This window comes from Macrosteles quadrilineatus, unplaced genomic scaffold, assembly GCF_028750875.1.
Source record: "Macrosteles quadrilineatus isolate MER2022 unplaced genomic scaffold, UCM_ALF_1.0 Scaffold_2__2_contigs__length_208266976, whole genome shotgun sequence".
Classification (NCBI taxonomy): Eukaryota; Metazoa; Arthropoda; class Insecta; order Hemiptera; family Cicadellidae; genus Macrosteles; species Macrosteles quadrilineatus.
The window spans coordinates 39,386,752-39,405,759 of record NW_026542595.1 but is presented as its reverse complement, the minus strand read 5'-3'; positions in this window follow the sequence as shown (position 1 = coordinate 39,405,759).

Sequence of the window (19,008 nt, the reverse complement as noted above, 5' to 3'; positions counted from 1 at the left end):
CGGGTTCAATCCTATCCTAGTAGGTCTGGAAAAAAACACATTATATAGTGTATAATGCTTAAACCTTACTGTTGATCATAATGGTAAATGTTGGAGGCTATTTTATATAGTGTATAGTGCTTAAACTTTACCGTTGAGCATGTTATGTTGATATTATAATTTGTATATGTGTATCTCTGTAACTTACATATACAGGGTGTGTAAATATTGGTTGGAGGTTCACGGGTTCGAATCTAACCAATCACAAAACATGTTATTAGAGGTTCAATGCCGGATGTAATCTTACCACAGCTGTTTATTTCAGCTGATTATCTGGTTTAGAGGTTCACGGGTTTAATCCTATCTCAGTAGGTTTTATAAAAAAACACTTTATATAGTGTATAATGCTTAAAACTTACTGTTGATCATAATTGGTAAATGTTGGAGGTTATTTTATAGTGTATAATAAATATAAATCAGCTGAAAGAGGGCTTAAGTTTACCACTGAGTATAAAAAATGGTCTTTGTAAAGGCTATTAAATATCATATGTCAAACTTACATCTTATCTATGCTAAACGAGTTACTTTAGGTTGTCTTTTGTATAGTGTTGTATTGTAGTGGGTGTTTTAGAGGTTTAATCCTTACCAATCACCAATCATTTCCGGTAGGGGTGTTTTTTTTTGTTGGTATGGTTAACTGTTTGTATATAAGTTCTGAAGGTTTGATCTCTTGTATGTGTAACATAACCCCACTTTTTACCTAAACCACTTTGTTAATTCACCACTGGAGTGCCAGTGTCGATGGTATAATTATAATAATGATTAACTTGATATAAGATTCATCATAACAGATTACTCTGAGTTGAGGTATTAGTTTATAAATTCTCTACTAGGTTGCAGCACTAGTGCTACCAACTACTGTTAGCCACTTATGTGACTTTGTATATGTAACATAACCTCACTTTTTACTTAATAATTTATTACTAAGTGTTAACAGTATGTTACTCTAAGTTGAGGTATTAGTTTACAAATTCTCTACTAGGTAGCAGTACTAGTGCTACCAACTACTGATTATATTGTATATGTAACATAACCTCACTTTTACCCAAACCACTTTGTTAATTCACCACTAGAGCGCCAGTGTTGATGGTATTAGTTGTCATAGTTTACAAACTCTCTACCAGATTGCAGCACCTGTGTCTAGCTAACTATTGTTAGCTGGTTATTTGACTGAATCATTGATGTTTAAATATGCTCTAGACAAGTTAAATCAACAAAATAATATATTTTTTAATCCTGATAGGAAATCACACTCTGATAAGACCTTAGTTGTCTCTGTATAGTGTTTTGTTGTAGTGAAAACCTCAGCTAGTATCAAGTGACAGTCTACAATTAACAGGTAAGTTTTTAATAGTTATTTAAGGTTATTCTATACCAACCATGATAAAAACTTTTAAAAAGGTGTATATTGCCACAGTATATCTTGAGGTATATGTAAAAATTGTTTCAACATAAATATTATGATAAAATTAAATACTTAAAAGCAGTACTATTTTGTTGTAAGTTTAAAAATTATAGTGACAACTTTAAGTGTTAAAATTATTTAAACTCTGAGGATGCATATGCAATTGAAAACACAGTTATTAAGATATAAGCGTTTATTCTATAAACACATTATGGTGTTAGTGCTTATACGCACATTAGGGGAATTCCCATGCATACCAGTACATTTTATACTATAAATTCTTGAGTTTGTGAAAAACTGTAGATCTTCATCAGTGAGGAGGGACGTGAATCTCGATGGTAGAAAGGTGATTCTTTCCTCCCCAGAAGATGTGGTCACGTCCAAGACAATAACTGTAGTCCCGAACCGTGTGCTGACTCTCTTTGCCCCTTTGATCCTGGCCGGCTCCTTAAGGTCTTTAACAGGAATCTTCAATGGGGATGAAAGCACCTCACATGACTCTAGTCTAGCAGAAAGATCCATCTAAAATCATACAGTTGAATTAGTAGGGTGAGTATTGACCTGAAAATTTGACAAAGCAAAAAAAAGGTTAGAATTTCACCATAAACTATAGGTCTTTTAGTTGTGTCTGAGGAATTAGCTCACATAATAAGTCCATAAGATTGTGTTACTCATCTCTAATGGCTTAATAAAGTGTTATCACCATAGCATATTATCATATGTAAGGGGTAGGGATGGTTGAATATATTAGATATTCAAAAGTAATAGTTTTATGGAGTAACAGACAATGTATGAAAAAGAATATTTCTTTGTTTCAACACTCACATCAAAGTATAAAATATTTCAACACTAATATAATATTGGTAAACTGTTTTGGTAAGGACATGTTTAATGCAAAACATCTAATAAAGTTTAATTTGTATATATGAATTAATCTTTATTTTATTTATAAATTATTAACAAATATTTGTTTGAACAAAATTTGAATTTTTAATAATAAGATGTAAAAATAATGATCTGAAAGCTAGATCAAGAGGTAATATATATCCCAGGCTTTCATGAAATAATAAACTGAATTTAGCAACAAAAGCTTATATTAGAATCAGGTTTAAACTAATATACTCAATTTATAGATATTAACAGGCTAGTATGAAAACTAATATTTTTCTGCAACCAATATGGAAGTAACTAATATAAACGTCTCTAGTGAAGGGGACTAAAATTATAGTAGTAATATTTACCTTGTAGTGATGATGAATGTAGAGAATGTCAATTCAGTGTACAGCAGAAGCAATATCTCAGCAGATTGTACTGTTGAACAGCAAATGTACCTTGTATATATACGGTTGGGAGAGGAAATGCTTGAGGTTACTGCCACATCCTTTTCCCCACCCCAGCTCCTATGCTACACTATCAGTTATAGCCTCACAAGATGCCTGATGCTAGAGAGTGTTTTGTCTGTCGGCGCTATGTATATTGTTGTATATTAATACAGATTTGGGATGATGGAATCTATGTTTGCTGCAGGTATGTATTTTTAAACTTAGCGTTGTTTTATGTAAGGTTTAATTATATATATTGTTTTTTAATGCTCTGCTTATGTGATTGATAGATGTGATATGCTTGGACCAGCAGAATTTGTGGCAGCACATTTTGGCCCGTATCAAGAGTTTAACGTTGGATGTGAGCATGAGGCTGTGGAAGGTGGATAAATTGGTAAGTTATTAATTTTTAAAATTTTACTTAGGTGACCCACGTTTCCACACCACCCATGAGGTAGGGGTCTCAGCGCGTTGATGTATATTTTACGTGGGCATCATCCCCTGTAGGCCTACCCCACGGTCTAAACTAATCTTTTTTTTACTTTTTATTTTTTATGATTTTTTTTTGGTGGCTCCAAGTTCTGCTATTCCTACAGGCTTAGAAACCGTTCCAAGGAGAAGTACAGATTCTTCTAAATCTGGGCTTCTCAATTTACTAGGCTTGGGGGTCTGTATCTATCATAGGAAACCAGCGTTTTATGGTTTTTAGGCCAACCCATGCATCTACTCTAGGACTTACTATAGCTTAGCCCGGCCTTTTTGAGCAGGTGACAGTACACTAAACCGTTCCAAGGAGTAGCACAGGTTCTTCTAAATCTGAGCTACTCAATTTACTAGGTTTTGTGCCTATCATAGGAAACCAGTGTTCTACGGCTTATTAGGCCAACCTATACATCCGCTCTAGGACTTACAACGGCTTAGCTCGGCCTTTTTTGAGTAGGTGACAGTATACAGACAATAAACTTTAAGCCTAGAGTAACTCTTTTGTGTAGTACTCAGCAGAACGTAGAGCACAGTTACTGTTATATATATTTTTATGATAAAAGCAAACTATATTACCACTACTATTGTTATCTATATACATATCATCTTCAATTTCAATTACACTATTATGCAATTCTCTGAGGAATTGAGCTTTCTCAAGACCTTTTGTATGTAAGGCTGTAAAGGGTTTACATAAATCTTTAATAAAGTCCAAATCATAAGGTATGTCCCCATCATACCAATTTAGGTGATGGAAACGTTTAGTTAACCATCTTGCTGTACGTTTCATTTTACTATTAAGAAAATTGAAGCTATAAGGGTTTTGAAAAATTAAATGTGTTCTATATGATTTAGCGACAATAGCAAACTCTTTTACAATAAAACAATTATCGTTATCTTTAAACCCTTGAAACTCTACTACAGCTTCCATAGTGAGGTTTCACCATACAAACGGTCAAAATATGGGTCGGGGAGTTTATGTGATAAATCCTCTGCGTCTGATAAAAGTTTCTCGATACAAACTCTGATATCCTCCTCTAGATAAAATAGTTCCAAAAGTGAACGATTTATCATAGGTATATTTTTTATCAGTAGATGCCACTCATTTAGGTTTAGAGTCAAAGAGTGTTCTCCATCAGAGATACATGCATACTGATGTCCAAAGATACTTGTTACTTTAATTGAGGCCTTAGTATCAAGTTTAATAATGTATTGACTTTTACTTAATAAAGCGATAGTTATTTCATTAAACCTGTCACAGAGTTGACAGAAAGAGTCATAGGACCAAAATACAAAACCTTTTCTCCCTTTAAATAAAACCCCGAGACTATTATCTCTGTTTTTAAAGATCCCGGTGATCAGACACTTGGTTAGGTCAAAGTCTAGAAAGTAGACTGACTTTAAAAATATTCCGGTTATTACATTTATAGGTTCTTTTTCTCTAGGGATGAGTATATGCTCTGTAACTACGTCCTCACCTTGTGAACTCATCTTGCCTACTGACTCTAAATCACCCTGTTTCATCCTGAAATTGCACCCTCCCTTCTTCTTCTTCTTCTCCATCCTCAGAAGAGGAGGAAGTATCTTCGTATTCTTTACGCCATTTAGCTATAATACGGGAGGCCCCTAAAGGTACTTGAAAAACACATGTTTCCGTATGATATTTATAACAGTCTATAAAATGTGATTTTATCAATAGATTGTCTTTTGTATAGAACTCGAGTTTAACCCATCCGTATGCGCTCCCCATCTTGTAAGTATAGAGATCAGTTAGAGACTGACAAGTGAACCTGTTATGCGGAGACTTTTCTCACATCACCGGTTATAGGTGTGTATGTTATATGACAGTCGTGTATGATAAGGCAATATCCCCATGTAGAAGCGGGAACATTTTCTCTAAATTCAATTTCCAATCTAACGTCCACAGGTCCTGTTTTAATTGTATCGTCTTTTTTTGAACAATCAATAACGTATAGTGGACATTTCTCCTTAAATTCTTTAAAGTCCAAAATAGGTGAGCTAGTTGTATTGTTGTAATAGGCTCTTTGAAAGTTTGTGTACATATCATACAATAGACATTCATTACCCCGAAGGTTATCGTATGGATAGAAATTTGAATTCAAATACAGTTTAATTTCGTTTAGGTTACAGGAATCAAACTGTGACATGTTTTTAGTTACGTCACCTTTTCGCCCTGTCTGTAGTCCAAAGATGACAAATCTAGGTTTTTCTGTCTGATTAGTTGTGCGAATCTGCCAAGAAAGATTAGTAGTAGCTGGTAAATTGGGAAATTCGTGAATCTCCCATGAACGAAACGGAACATGAATTACCGGGTCCTTTTCAATATACCTATATAGTTTTAATTTTTCTGTGTCATTAACTGTAATGTGAGGCATACGCCAGTATATTTTAGTAAGATCCACCCTAACTGTACCGGGTGAAGCTAAACATACAGCGTTAATGTCTGTAGCCGACCGCAACAGCACTAATTCCTGTTTAATGTTTATTAAAACTTTTCTATAGTCTTCGGCAATGCCCAGTAGTAGACGTAAAGGAATAGAATATACAAACTCGGTAACTTTTTCAGTATTACTAGGCCCTAGCCAGCAGCTATTTTTAAGGGGATTTATTTCCTCCTGACGTATTGAAAGGATACTCTTTAAAGTTGTAGTGAGGCCCACATTACGTGTTCTGTCAATTTCTTTTCCACATATCTCATATCTGATTTCCTCAAAGAGGAAAGCCATTGCGTTATTTATTAACTGGACATCTTGCTCTGTACCATCTGCTGTTTTCTTTGCTGATACTTTCCCATGTATTATGATATAACTCTCAAACGGTAGAGTAATTACATCTTGCTGTAAAATTGGAATCCGTATTTCATCGTTATTGTTTAGAGTAGTTGAAGTGTATGGTTGATATGTATGGTATTCAATACCGGTAATGGTGTCATCATACAGGGCTTCATTTTCGATTGCTAGTAGAGCCATTTTGAAATACTTTAAAGCCAAGAGAGCGCAGCAAGTTTATATTCTTACTAGTTAACCCTCCAGGTGTTCTGGTAGTAATGCGTTTTGAAACTACAGGTCCCTGATTATATATGATAAGACCCATTGGTACGTCTTAGATGTAAACATACTGATATTCTCTCTCCGCGAAAGTTTACCAAGTTTCCGTCTTGATCTCTTAACGAAACTGTTAAGCTGTTTATCCTTTGAGCGATGACGGGCAAGTAAATTACATTCTTTGGGATCTCAATGATTTTATACCCTGGTGGCTCAGCTGGATAGAACTCGTGTATTACATGAGATTCGATGCCATCAATAAACGAGCCACGTGTTATGTTACATTCCACTCTGATTGAATTAACTCTGATAATGTCGACAGGTAGTTCGGAAACGTGTGTTTTATCAGCCTCGTATACTTTATTATTAAAACCCAACGTCTTACCTATTGTGCCGGGTTTACTGAAATCTATACTTTCCTGACAAGTCAGCTCGGTTTTAAGTGTATTATTATTAGCTTTTAATGTAAACTTGTACTCTTTAGATAGCTGGGACTTTATATATTTTTCTATATCTTCAATCTCGTATGAACCCTCGGGTATAGTGACAAGACCATTATTACCATAGTGAAACTTGTTATTTATATTATTTTCAATATTTGGTATAGAATTATATGTAGATAGTTCGATTAACCCTAGCTCCCACTCCCCATTACTAACATCAATAGGTGTTGATAACTCGTGTGTAAAAATGCTACTTGTACCTGTGAGGCTAAACATTTTTAGTTAGAAACTTTAAACACAAGTGTCCACATATGACTGAGTCAAAACTCTGTTCTCTCACATAATTATAGTAAACCTCACAGCCCCCAAAATATCTCATTAGCTCAGGTGGGGGTCTGAGATTGCCAAAACTGTCAAAGTAATAAATTATATTGTTTATCTTTTTATAACATACCCAGTGGGTACCGACCCCTGATATACTGTCCAAATTCACTATAGCCGATTCATACACTTTAGGCTTTTTTGGTAAACTATCCCTCATATATACGCCTCTAAAGTTTGGTACCTTAAGTAATTTTGCATACTTTATCAAGTCATAGTTTGTTAGAGGATTTATCGGTATTGACAAGCTTTTTTTTTCTTTGTAACTCTGCGTTTTACTTTCCTTTTGCCGGCACCTTCTCTTTTATACGGTCTAAGATACAGACCCTTACCCTTCTTTTTAGGGGTACATCTTTTCTTTTTCCGCCCCCCTCCAAAAGCTGTTTTAGTCTTCATTATATTTGTCACAGCCCACGCTGCAGCTTTCTCACCTATACTAGAGTCTGATGCTTTTACACGCTGCCAAGCACTATCAATCAGCTGTCGGTCTGCGTTTAGCCGGTTCGCGTTATCTTTGTATTTTGAATAGGCAATATCGTGTACCTTACACGCCTCGTCTAATTTGTTTATTCCTTTATCTCCCCTCGCTAACCTTTCCTTTAATTTTGTGCCAGGTCCACAATAATTATCCCTTTTACTACTAAAAGGATTAATACCCGCTGGTAAATGTAATTCAATAGGTAGCTTATCAATGACTTTATTTATAGCTGATGCGATAAACCCACTTCCTCTTTTGGGAGTCTGTTTCCTTCTGATTGTCTTTTTCATTACTGCAGGTATTTAAGCACCTCGTACAGTCTGGTGAGTAACGTCTCACGTATACAGGTAATTTCCAAAATATCAAACGCACTTTTTACTGAGCCCGTAATAGTGCCGGTAAACTCGTTGTATTCCAACACCGAACTGTCAGTTAAAAAGTATATTCTACCATTTATATACCGGAAAGCCCCATTAACACTATTAGGAACCCCAGCTAAGTAGGAGCCTATAAGACCTAAATGAGAAGCTCTATATGAACACTCATCCAGTGAGTAAATAGACCAATCGTCTACCAATAAATATGTTTTACCTGTGTTACCGGCTAATACAGCATTTACTTTAATTACAGATCTTGCAATTATACTACTAACACTATGTTTAACATTTAACATCATTGATGGATATTGGAATAGATAAACATCATTCCCGCTAAATAAAGCAATTTGACCATTTGGTCTTTGGTAAATGGCCGATACCTCTTTAAAGTCATAGGGTAAAAACCCTAACCAGTCTGTAATCTTTATACTAGTATTGTATTGTTCAGGTGTTCTTTCAGAGGGGTCAAGACTCAATACCCATACACGATCTAGTAGGAATGCAAATATTTTCTTATTCACAATTAAATATGTAGATATGTTTCTTTTTAACTCACAAATATTAACATTTTCAAAGTTATTAGGTTTTTCTGTAGTAGATGTTGTTGGTTTACTGGTTGTTGTTGTGGATGTTGTTGTTGGTTTATTAGTTGTTATTGTAGTTGATGGTTTACTAGTTGTTATGGATATAGTTGCAGGATTACTAGTTGTTGTAAATATAGTTGTGGAGGTAGTTAGTTTACTAGCTGTTGTTTGAATAGGACGTCTACCGTATAAAAACTGAATAGCTAATATATCATCTTTACCCAATTCAAAATCGTTTAGATCTACAATTCCTTGAGGATGTCTCATAAAAGGGTACATAATTGATTCATTATCAAAAGAGTGATCTATCCCTAACACATGTCCAATCTCGTGTACTAATGTCAGAAAGAACGAAATGTTTCCATAACATGGTAAGTCCATAGTATAATCCCAATTCTCCTCAGAGTCAAAATGAATATCGGTTGAATTATATCCAGCTTGAGGTGTATAAGCATGAGCTAATACTAGACCAGGTCCATCAAAATCATAATAACAAACATCTTTTCTAGAATATAACATATGTTTTCTTTGTACCGAAAATGAAATAAATATTGTAGGGTTATGAAATGACCTTCTAAAGGTAATGTTTGCATGCTTTTCCCATACACGGAATGCTTTTTCAATAATAATACTATGTAGATGAGATATATTATATCCATACCATGTAATTACTGTTGTATTCCATTTACGGTTAGGTATAACTGAAAATGGTAGTGGATTATCTTTATTCCCACATCGAGGTTGGTCTAATAATTCCAATGTAGCATTATCTAAAGTACCGGTTACTTCCAAATTAAATGTTTCTTGAAACTGTTTTACAGCATCAGTTATATCAGCGGTTAAAGCAGAATCAGCTATATAGCCATACTTCTCCAGATATTTTAATGTTTTATTACAAAACACAGTGTGTACGAGCAATAGAAACACAAGAACCGACATGGTCAAAGATTTAAGCTTTAATGAATAGTTAATTACAAAAGTACACTTTTTATCCATCATAAACAGATTATAGTTAGTTATGGCGGTAGTACCAACTGTTATATAGCTAATATATCATCTTTATTCAATTCAAACTCGTTTAAATCTATCTACTTCGTCTCCATCAGAGGATGTTGGTTCTATTTCTTCATTAGGGACTTTAAATAGTTCCCCCCAATTTAAATAATCATTTTCCCCAGCAATAGGTAGATTAGCAGACCTTCCCGTGTGTCTTTTATGGATATAGTTAAATAAAATCACACCAAATTTTTTCAATTCTTTATCATGATGATCTTTGTTTTGTGTTATTAAACCGTGATGGTGTGATATTTTTTCATTGATGGTATTAATATCGGATTGAAGTTTAGCCAAATGTGTAGATACCGGTATAAATATTTCGTTTGTACTTTTCTCCAAATATCCTTTTGTAACAACATCGTCTTTATCCTTAGGCTCAGCTAGATGTGTTATTTGTTTTCCCTGTGCAGTGTGCATCATAATGAGAGTCCTTGAGTGTTAGACAAAGTCGTTTTACAGTCTGGTAGTTGACTCCGTCGCTGTTTTCAACAGGATTACCAACATTTATTAATCTTTTACTTCTAAGATTATAGCTGTGTTTATCACTGGGTATAATTCTTTTATCAACATATTCTTTTGAAGCCGCATCATTACTGTTTTTAGGTTTACCAATATTAGCCAGGATTTTGCTCTGTAGATCATAGTTTCCCTCGGGTGTAAAAATAAATCCATCACCCTTTGGTCCTTTAACAGGACCTTTACCCGATTTACTACTACGTCCAAACTTATCAATGGTCATTATATTAATGATTTAAACCTAGAGTTTCCACCACCTCTTATACACCCAGCTTCCCGTAGCTCTTCTATAATACTAATGATCTCATTGGAATGTACTCTGTTTCCAGTCTCTGTAGACATGATTATATGTCCAAGTCTGTTTACAAGCTCATTTACATCATCCCAATAGATAATGTCTCGGGATTGTATATTTTTCCATAATAAGCCTCTCCCTTGTGCAGACATTAATGGTCGGATAATTTTAAGATATTTATGACCTTTGCTTGATTTAACCTGACCTGTAGGTTGATAATTCTCCCTATGTGCATTTGTAGCATACAATATACTTTTGTAGGTTTTTAAATCGTTTTGCGTGTAAGTACCTTTATCGGGCAAATGCTTAAATAATAGTTCATAGAGACCTTCAGACGCTCCATAGTTAACACCACCGATACGTATATTGCCTATATGGTCAAAGTCCAAGTTCTCACTGCCAACCATTAACTTACTACCGTCTTCGTAACGTGGACCATATGTGTAGTCTATCACCTTTTTATTTCCACCCATATCCTTGATAAACCATGTCATATATTGTTGTGTTAGTGGATTGTCAAAGTATTCCTCAATAAACTGAGTAGTAGAGGCTAAATTAGTTGGTGTGGAGACAAGTTCGGTAAATTCTGATTCTTTAGGCCTTATAGGGGTGGCTGGTGGTTCAACTACCCTTATAGGGGTGGATGAAGCTGGTGGTTCAGATACTATCTCATTTTCCGAATCTGTTGTTTCATAGTCCATAGGCTCTTCCTTAACTTCACTTTTGATTACTGGTGGGGTAGCTTTTCTCAATTCCTGTATAATAGGTCTGTACTGTTTTTCCAGCTGTAAATCTGTATCCTCCGTACCCTCTTTAAACATTTTGTACTTGTGTTTAATAGCTTTTCTAAGCTCAATAAGCCGAGCAGTTAGCTGTTGTTTATCCTTGGAACTCATATTTGCAAATGAAGTATGTCAGCATGCATGTGTAGTTTTATGGGGTTTCAACTTGCCTAAAAAACACTGCACGCCTTTTATTCTTTTTTAAATACCATATAATATCTAACAGAGTTATTTCTGTACTCAAGTCTAGGCCTTGGTAATATTGTCTTACTTTAGCGTCAAATCTTGGTATTTGGTATTTACCGGTAAAACTTTTAAATACAAATGTTCGTTTCCAACCATCTCTCCACTGAGGTATTTCAGCTACTGTATACTTGTCACTTTCAATCGTCTTTTCCATATATTTTTTAAGTAACTCAATTGGTCTTTGTTCGCGTACATGGTCTAGTAGAAACGAGTTTAATAGCCAAAATTCACTAGGGTTAGATCCGGTAAATGCTCTCCACTGATCAAATAGCACATGGTTTGTAACACTATATACACCATTATTAAAAGAGATGCCAAACTTCTCACAATATTTAGGTACTGTCGGTAGTGCAACTTTAAGAAACTCGGTAGTATAAGATCCCTGACAGAGGTTGTTTACACCTCCAAAGGGTTTGTTTCTATAACCTTTAGGCAACCCATCAGGAACTTTAGCATAGTTTACATTGTAACTTATGTCAATATGACATTTTAGATCCAAAATACGTTTATATAATTTAAAAGGTGATGTTATAGGGATAGTTCTTTCGGTTAATAGTACACACCGAGTGGCATAGGGTATCTTACAACCATACTCTAACATTTTATTACATATCTGTGTAAAGTTTACACTGCCATGAAGGTTGCGCAATGGTAATGCTTTACCAAACACATCCGGGAACGGTCGAAATCTCGATATTAAATTTTGTGGGTCCCTAACTGTGCAATTAGCCATATCTTCATGATATATTACAAATTCTAAAGGAACAGCCCTCTCTTGGCATCTAAACAAAAAATTTAACCATGTATCTCTATTGTATGTTCGTTCACTTGACGATATCATTAATAACACCACAGGAGGTGTCATAGCAGAGCTTTTAGGTTTCTTATGTCTCCAACATCTCTTGTTAAACATATAGCCATGTGGGGGTTTTCTACTGCAGTAGTTACCACAGAATCTCTTCTTATCCTTATAGTAGTATGCACAAAGGTTTGATTTTACATTATGTAGCTTTGTATCATAACCTCTAAGGTCATTATAATGGTATATCCGAACCATTACAACTCTGTTACAAAACTGTCAAGTCCCACTCTATATCTGCCTTTATTAAGGTCTGATGTTTTATCAATAACCAGGAAGCCAAAGTTATCTTTCCATGAAACTGCACAAATCTCTTTTAACTTATCAAAAGACATATCAGTTGTCACATGATCATTATATACATGTCTCAGGTTCCTTTCATCCTGTTTAAATAGTATGAGAAAATTACAGTTGTCTCTGATTAACTGTTTTGGAATACTACTGTATGTCTGTCCCAAGTAGAATATATCCAAATTTTTATGTCTCCCCATAGCAAAGTAACTTCTGATCATATTATGTTTCTCACAACTTATATCATCAAATATAATTATAGAGTTTTTCTTTGTATCTTTAGGATTTATAACTAATGTATTATCATCAAATTCGTGATACCCTATTTCTTCAGGCAACACCTGTTTAAGTAACTTGTATTTATCTTGATATAAAGACTTTGAGAAAACGTAAATATTTTCAAATCTTAAACCGTTTGAATCAAAAATCATATTAAACAGTATGTTGGTTTTACCACAGGAACTAGGTCCACAGATAATAGACCGGATAGAGCATGGTAATAATTGACCATTTTTATAATTCTTATCTGACCCCATGCCACTAAAGATATCAAAGTTTGTGACGGGAAACTGTACATCCTGTTGCACTAACCTCATCGTTACTGATTGCACAGATTTAAGCGGATGTGTGTTTTTATACTTTAGATAACAACTACTAGGTCTTTGGTGGTTTTTTACTTAACTACATCCTTGATATTTATCCAGCTATTGTGTGTTTCATCAAAACCTTTCCACTTGACAAATAATTTAGAACCCTTACGTTGTAAAACCTTCTCAACCAAAAACACATTACTCATTTTAGCCTTACTAATTTCCTCGGCATAAAAGCCCCCTTTAAGGATTTCCCCTGTTGAGTCTTGTAATATATATGTAACAGGCCTTGTAGGTTTAATTGCATATACTTTAAAGATTTCATTAGTCCAGTTAGGTAGATATCCCTTTTTAAATGTCCTTCTAGCTTTACTGATTCTAACATTATCTCCTAATTGAAATTTAATTTTACCTTTAGGGTTTTTTAGTTTGTTTAGCCTTTTTAGTATCATCCTAACATGTTTTTGTTTAACATCTTTAGGCTTCATACCAATAGTCCTATGTTTACTATTGTTATACGACTTTACAATATTTGGCAAAATACTTAACCACTCGTAACTTCCACGAGCAGTAAATAACTTATACATTTTATTCTTAAGAGATTTATTATATCTCTCACATATTGACGCCTTCATTTCTGAGAATGTATGGTAATGATTTATGTTATACTCTTTCATCAGCCTATTAATATGAATATTAAAAATTCTTTTCCTTGATCAGTTTGAAAATTTTTCATTTTATATTTAGCTAGTATAGGTTCAAGTGCTTTAGCAACTACAGGACCTGACTTGTCCTTTAAAGGTATAGCAAAACCTAACTTGGAAAAACAGTTGATGATTGTCATAATATAGCGGTACCCCTTGTTTAACTTTGCATATGGCTGCATTTCTACTATATCAGCCTGGTACAAGTCATTTATTCCCTTAAGAGTTACATTACGTCTGGTATAGTTTTTCCTAGCGGGTTTGTGTAGTTCTTCTGCTATGCCTTCCATAGTGGAAATGATGTATTCTTACACCTCTTTTAGCTTTATATTAGATAGAGTTTTAAACTATCCCCTCATTAAGTGAGGCCTAGTTAAGCATTTATAGCCCTAACAGTGTTAGGTTTCAAGAGGTTAAATTAGCAGGTTAGATTACTAACTTAAGAAAAAATCAGCTTTCAATATATATTGTTTTATTGATTCATTAAAGTTACCATAAGTTAAGTAATTCAATAAAATAATACTTTAAAGAGGAAACCACACGCAAATATAAGCCTAACAGACCTCAGTTATAAGATATACTTCAATACTCATCAAATGTAATGGTGAAAAATATATACAGTACTCATATTTTAATACATTTATAATATGTTTTAGTAACAAATAATATGATCAGTGTTTTTAATATAATTTGTTATAGTAAAACATTAAGTAAATTCCCTATGTCAATTAGTTAGTTTCATATAAATAGTATTCCATAGTCAAAAAGATAACTCTTTGGTAAATATCATTGATTAAATAAGGTTGTCTTTACTATAGAATCGTTTTTACCTGACTTTTTATTTTATTCAATAAAATAGCTCAAAATATATTTCATTGATACTTAGTGGTAAATTAATAAACTTGTTCAACTTGAAGTTATAAAGTTATAAAAAGTGAGGTTATATCAATTTGGCAATACAGCTGACAGAAAAGCAAATGGCGACCTACACAATACATAAAGTGAGGCTATGTTATAGCTTCAATACAGTCTTAATAAGGAGGGTCATAGCTAATTAATTTCGTATAAACATTAGTCTCCCTGGTACAATTCAAACTTATAACCCTAGGTTCAAACAGTTTGCCATACTAAACCATAGTTAGCTAATTATGTTTATTGTCTGTTTCAGATGGCTGCCCCTCTCCTCCTCTACTAACGTTAAGTATTAAGTTATAGGATTATGTACATAATATAAATAGAAATAATATAAGTTTGTATATATATATAAATTCATATTTAGCTTTCACAGTTGTTTTCATTATTCTTTCAACTAAATATCCAACAAGTTTTAAAATTACATAATCTAATAGGGGGAGGCAATGGAAAAATTGGCGGGAAAGCATATAAGACAGAAGTGAGGTTATGTTACAAGAGCACCTAATCTGTAGTTGGCTAGACACTAGTGCTGTAACCTAGTAGAGAATTTGTAAACTAATACCTCAACTTAGAGTAACATACTGTTAGTAATAAATTATTAAGTAAAAAGTGGGGTTATGTTACACATACAAGAGATCAAACCTTCAGAACTTATATACAAACAGTTAACTATACCAACAGAAAAAACACCCCTACCGGAAATGATTGGTGATTGGTAAGGATTAAACCTCTAAAACACCCACTACAATACAACACTATACAAAAAACAGCCTAAGTAACTCGTTTAGCATAGATTAGATGTAAGTTTGACATATGATATTTAATAGCCTTTACAAAGACCATTTTTATACTCAGTGGTAAAGTTTAGCCTTCTTTCAGCTGTTTTTATATTTATTATACACTATATAAAATAACCTCCAATGATATATTAGTTAGCATTAAACCTCTAGTATAGGCTAGAATCGAACCCACAGACCTCCAACCAATACTTACACACCCTGTATATGTAGGTTACAGAGATACACATATACAAATTATAATATCAACATAACCTCCAATACTACTACACATTTAACATTCTTTTATGATCAACGGTAAAATTCCACTTAAGCCCTCTTTCAGCTGATTTATATTTATTATACACTATAAAATAACCTCCAACATTTACCAATTATGATCAACAGTAAGGTTTAAGCATTATACACTATATAAAGTGTTTTTTTTACAAATCCTACTAGGATAGGATTGAACCCGTGAACCTCTAAACCAGATAATCAGCTGAAATAAACAGCTGTGGTAAGATTACATCCGGCATTGAACCTCTAATAACATGTTTTGTGATTGGTTAGATTCGAACCCGTGAACCTCCAACCAATATTTACACACCCTGTATATGTAAGTTACAGAGATACACATATACAAATTATAATATCAACATAACATGCTCAACGGTAAAGTTTAAGCACTATACACTATATAAAATAACCTCCAACATTTACCATTATGATCAACAGTAAGGTTTAAGCATTATACACTATATAATGTGTTTTTTTCCAGACCTACTAGGATAGGATTGAACCAGTAAACCTCAGTTACCATTAGTGGTTGGTTAGATTCGAACCCGTGAACCTCTAGCATAGGGTTAGGATTAAATAACCAGAAATGATAGGTTAGATTCGAACCCGTGAACCTCCAATGATAGGTTAGCATTAAACCCATAGACCTCTAGCATAGGTTAGGATTGAACCAGTAAACCTCAGTTACCATTAGTTAGATTCGAACCCGTGAACCTCTAACATAGGTTAGATTCGAACCCGTGAACCTCTAACATAGGTTAGATTCGAACCCATGAACCTCCATGTTAAAATCAAATCTCCAATACACACCCTGTATATAGGTACAAAGGTATAGGTATAAGGTGTCATTTACCACCATACCCATAACTACTGTTGTGGCTCATATGGTAACGACTCCAACTACCAACAAAAAGACCGGGGTTCGAAACCCGGTCAGGCCAACACTTTTTATCCATTATTTAATATAAACACCTACTGCACGTGGTCAGCTAATCAGCTGAGAGTACACCTAGATCATCTCAAGGTCAAATTTTGGCCCAATCGCTGGCCTGACTACTATGGTGTTGATAAAGTATAGGGAAGGGTAGAACGGATGAAAAAGTATCGTAAAAATGAAACAGAGATAGAAATAACAATTCGGTTAAAAAAGAATGCAGATCGTAAATTTTAAATTTGCGAAGGAGAAAAGAGTGAAGAAAGAAAAAAAAGATTGCTTGAAATAAAAACCAGAGAAAGTATGAGAAGAAAAAATGAAACTCCTGGAAAAAATAATTTAGCTTTACATAATTAGGTCACGTTTTCAAAAAGGATCGCCACAAGAAAGAGCTAATCGCCTTGGTCTAATAAGAAAAGGCTAGATAATGAATCAATAGAGGACGGAGTGCACCGCTTAGTTCTGATACGGAAAAAATAAACAAAATAACACTTAAAGAAAGAGACCATAGGAAGAGCGTGAAACGGCATTCCACATCAGCAGATACATGTTTATTAATTAATATATCTAACACTTTTAAGACGATTATGCACTCTCACTATATTCATAGGTCGTACAAGGAATTATTTATTTTAAGTAAAATTTGGACGCCTCTTACGATTTTTTTTATTTTCACAATACACCTTTATTTGTCAATATCATACAGCTGTCAATATCATACAGCTGATCGCTAAGTCTGAAAATTCTATACTCAAAATGGAATTTTACACAAATCAGGCCAAACGTTGAAATAACTTTCTTATAGTAAGTAAAACAAAACGCCTTTTTGCATCTTAACAGTCGTTTCAGTAAAACAAGTTGGTTCTGTGATGTTCAATAGCATTATAAAGTTACAAGTTTTACCAACAGGGGGCAGCACTATTTTTTTGTTTGAATTTATAACAACAGCTATTTTGAAGCAGCAACAAGCTGTGATAAGAATGAGAACCTTCAAATTAGGATTGTTTACAGTTATGTGTATGTTTTTAATTCAATAAATAATTTGTTGTTTTGTATAAATAAATCGATTTTATTTTTAAGTGCATAATTCATCTTATAATTGACTTTAATTTTCCAAATGTTTATGTAAATGTATTGTGTTTGTTTTCCTCAAAAATAATGTCTGGGAACAGAGTAGCGTGTTAATGATTTTAGTGCATGACTGATCAAGCCAATGACTTCGATGGAAGGAACTAATATTATAGATATAGATATGAATGTTTGTCATATGTTAATAACGTGAATACTACTTGACCAATTAAGCTTACTTTTTCATGAACAGAGCTAATGTAATCTCATGCTTGATAGACATAGTTATCTTATATCTTAATACTCCCCTAGGGTTATGCACTGAAGGCTTATTAAGTTTATTTCTGTTCTTCAAAGTAACCATCAAAAGCCTTTCGAAATGCCACCCAAACCGGTACGGAAATTAATAGCCAAGCGTGGCAAAGCCCGCGTGTTACAGCAAGTTGTACATACAACTTATTCTTATGCTCTTTTACAAAAATATAACCTTACTTTTGTATCTCTATTGCTTTTTAATTTTAATAATATATACCATTATACTGCCATTATACTGAAGCCTCTAAATTGAAAATAAAATCCTATCTTGTTACATACTTTTATTTAGTTGTTATGATTGGCAGAGAGAAATGTATTTTCCTTTGTCAACATTTTAGTCTTTTACATTTTTGTGTTATTATTTCCAGGCCATTCTTATTATATATAGGCATAGCACAATTTTTAATAAGTGGAATAATATATTTTATATAGGACTTTTGAGCAACATTTCTTACATTTATCAGAGAGTTCTTTACAACAACCAGACAAAAATACCCCTTTATTTTTTTAGACTTTTAAGACTTTAGAAAAGCAGTGACGTTTGAAATTTTTTGGATCAACGCTTCTTTTGATTACCCATCTGCATCAACACAGCTCAGTCCCACTTTGGCTGAACCTAGCCTTCACAAAATTAGATCATTTAAATTATAGTTGAGAATGTAAAGTTCAAAGTAAAATATCTTTTTATGCAGGAGTAGGGTTAAGAAATATGATGCGTGGAAATGCTTGCCTGTTGAATGGTCACTAGACGCTCCATTATGAGGAAAATACTACAATTGAAGTA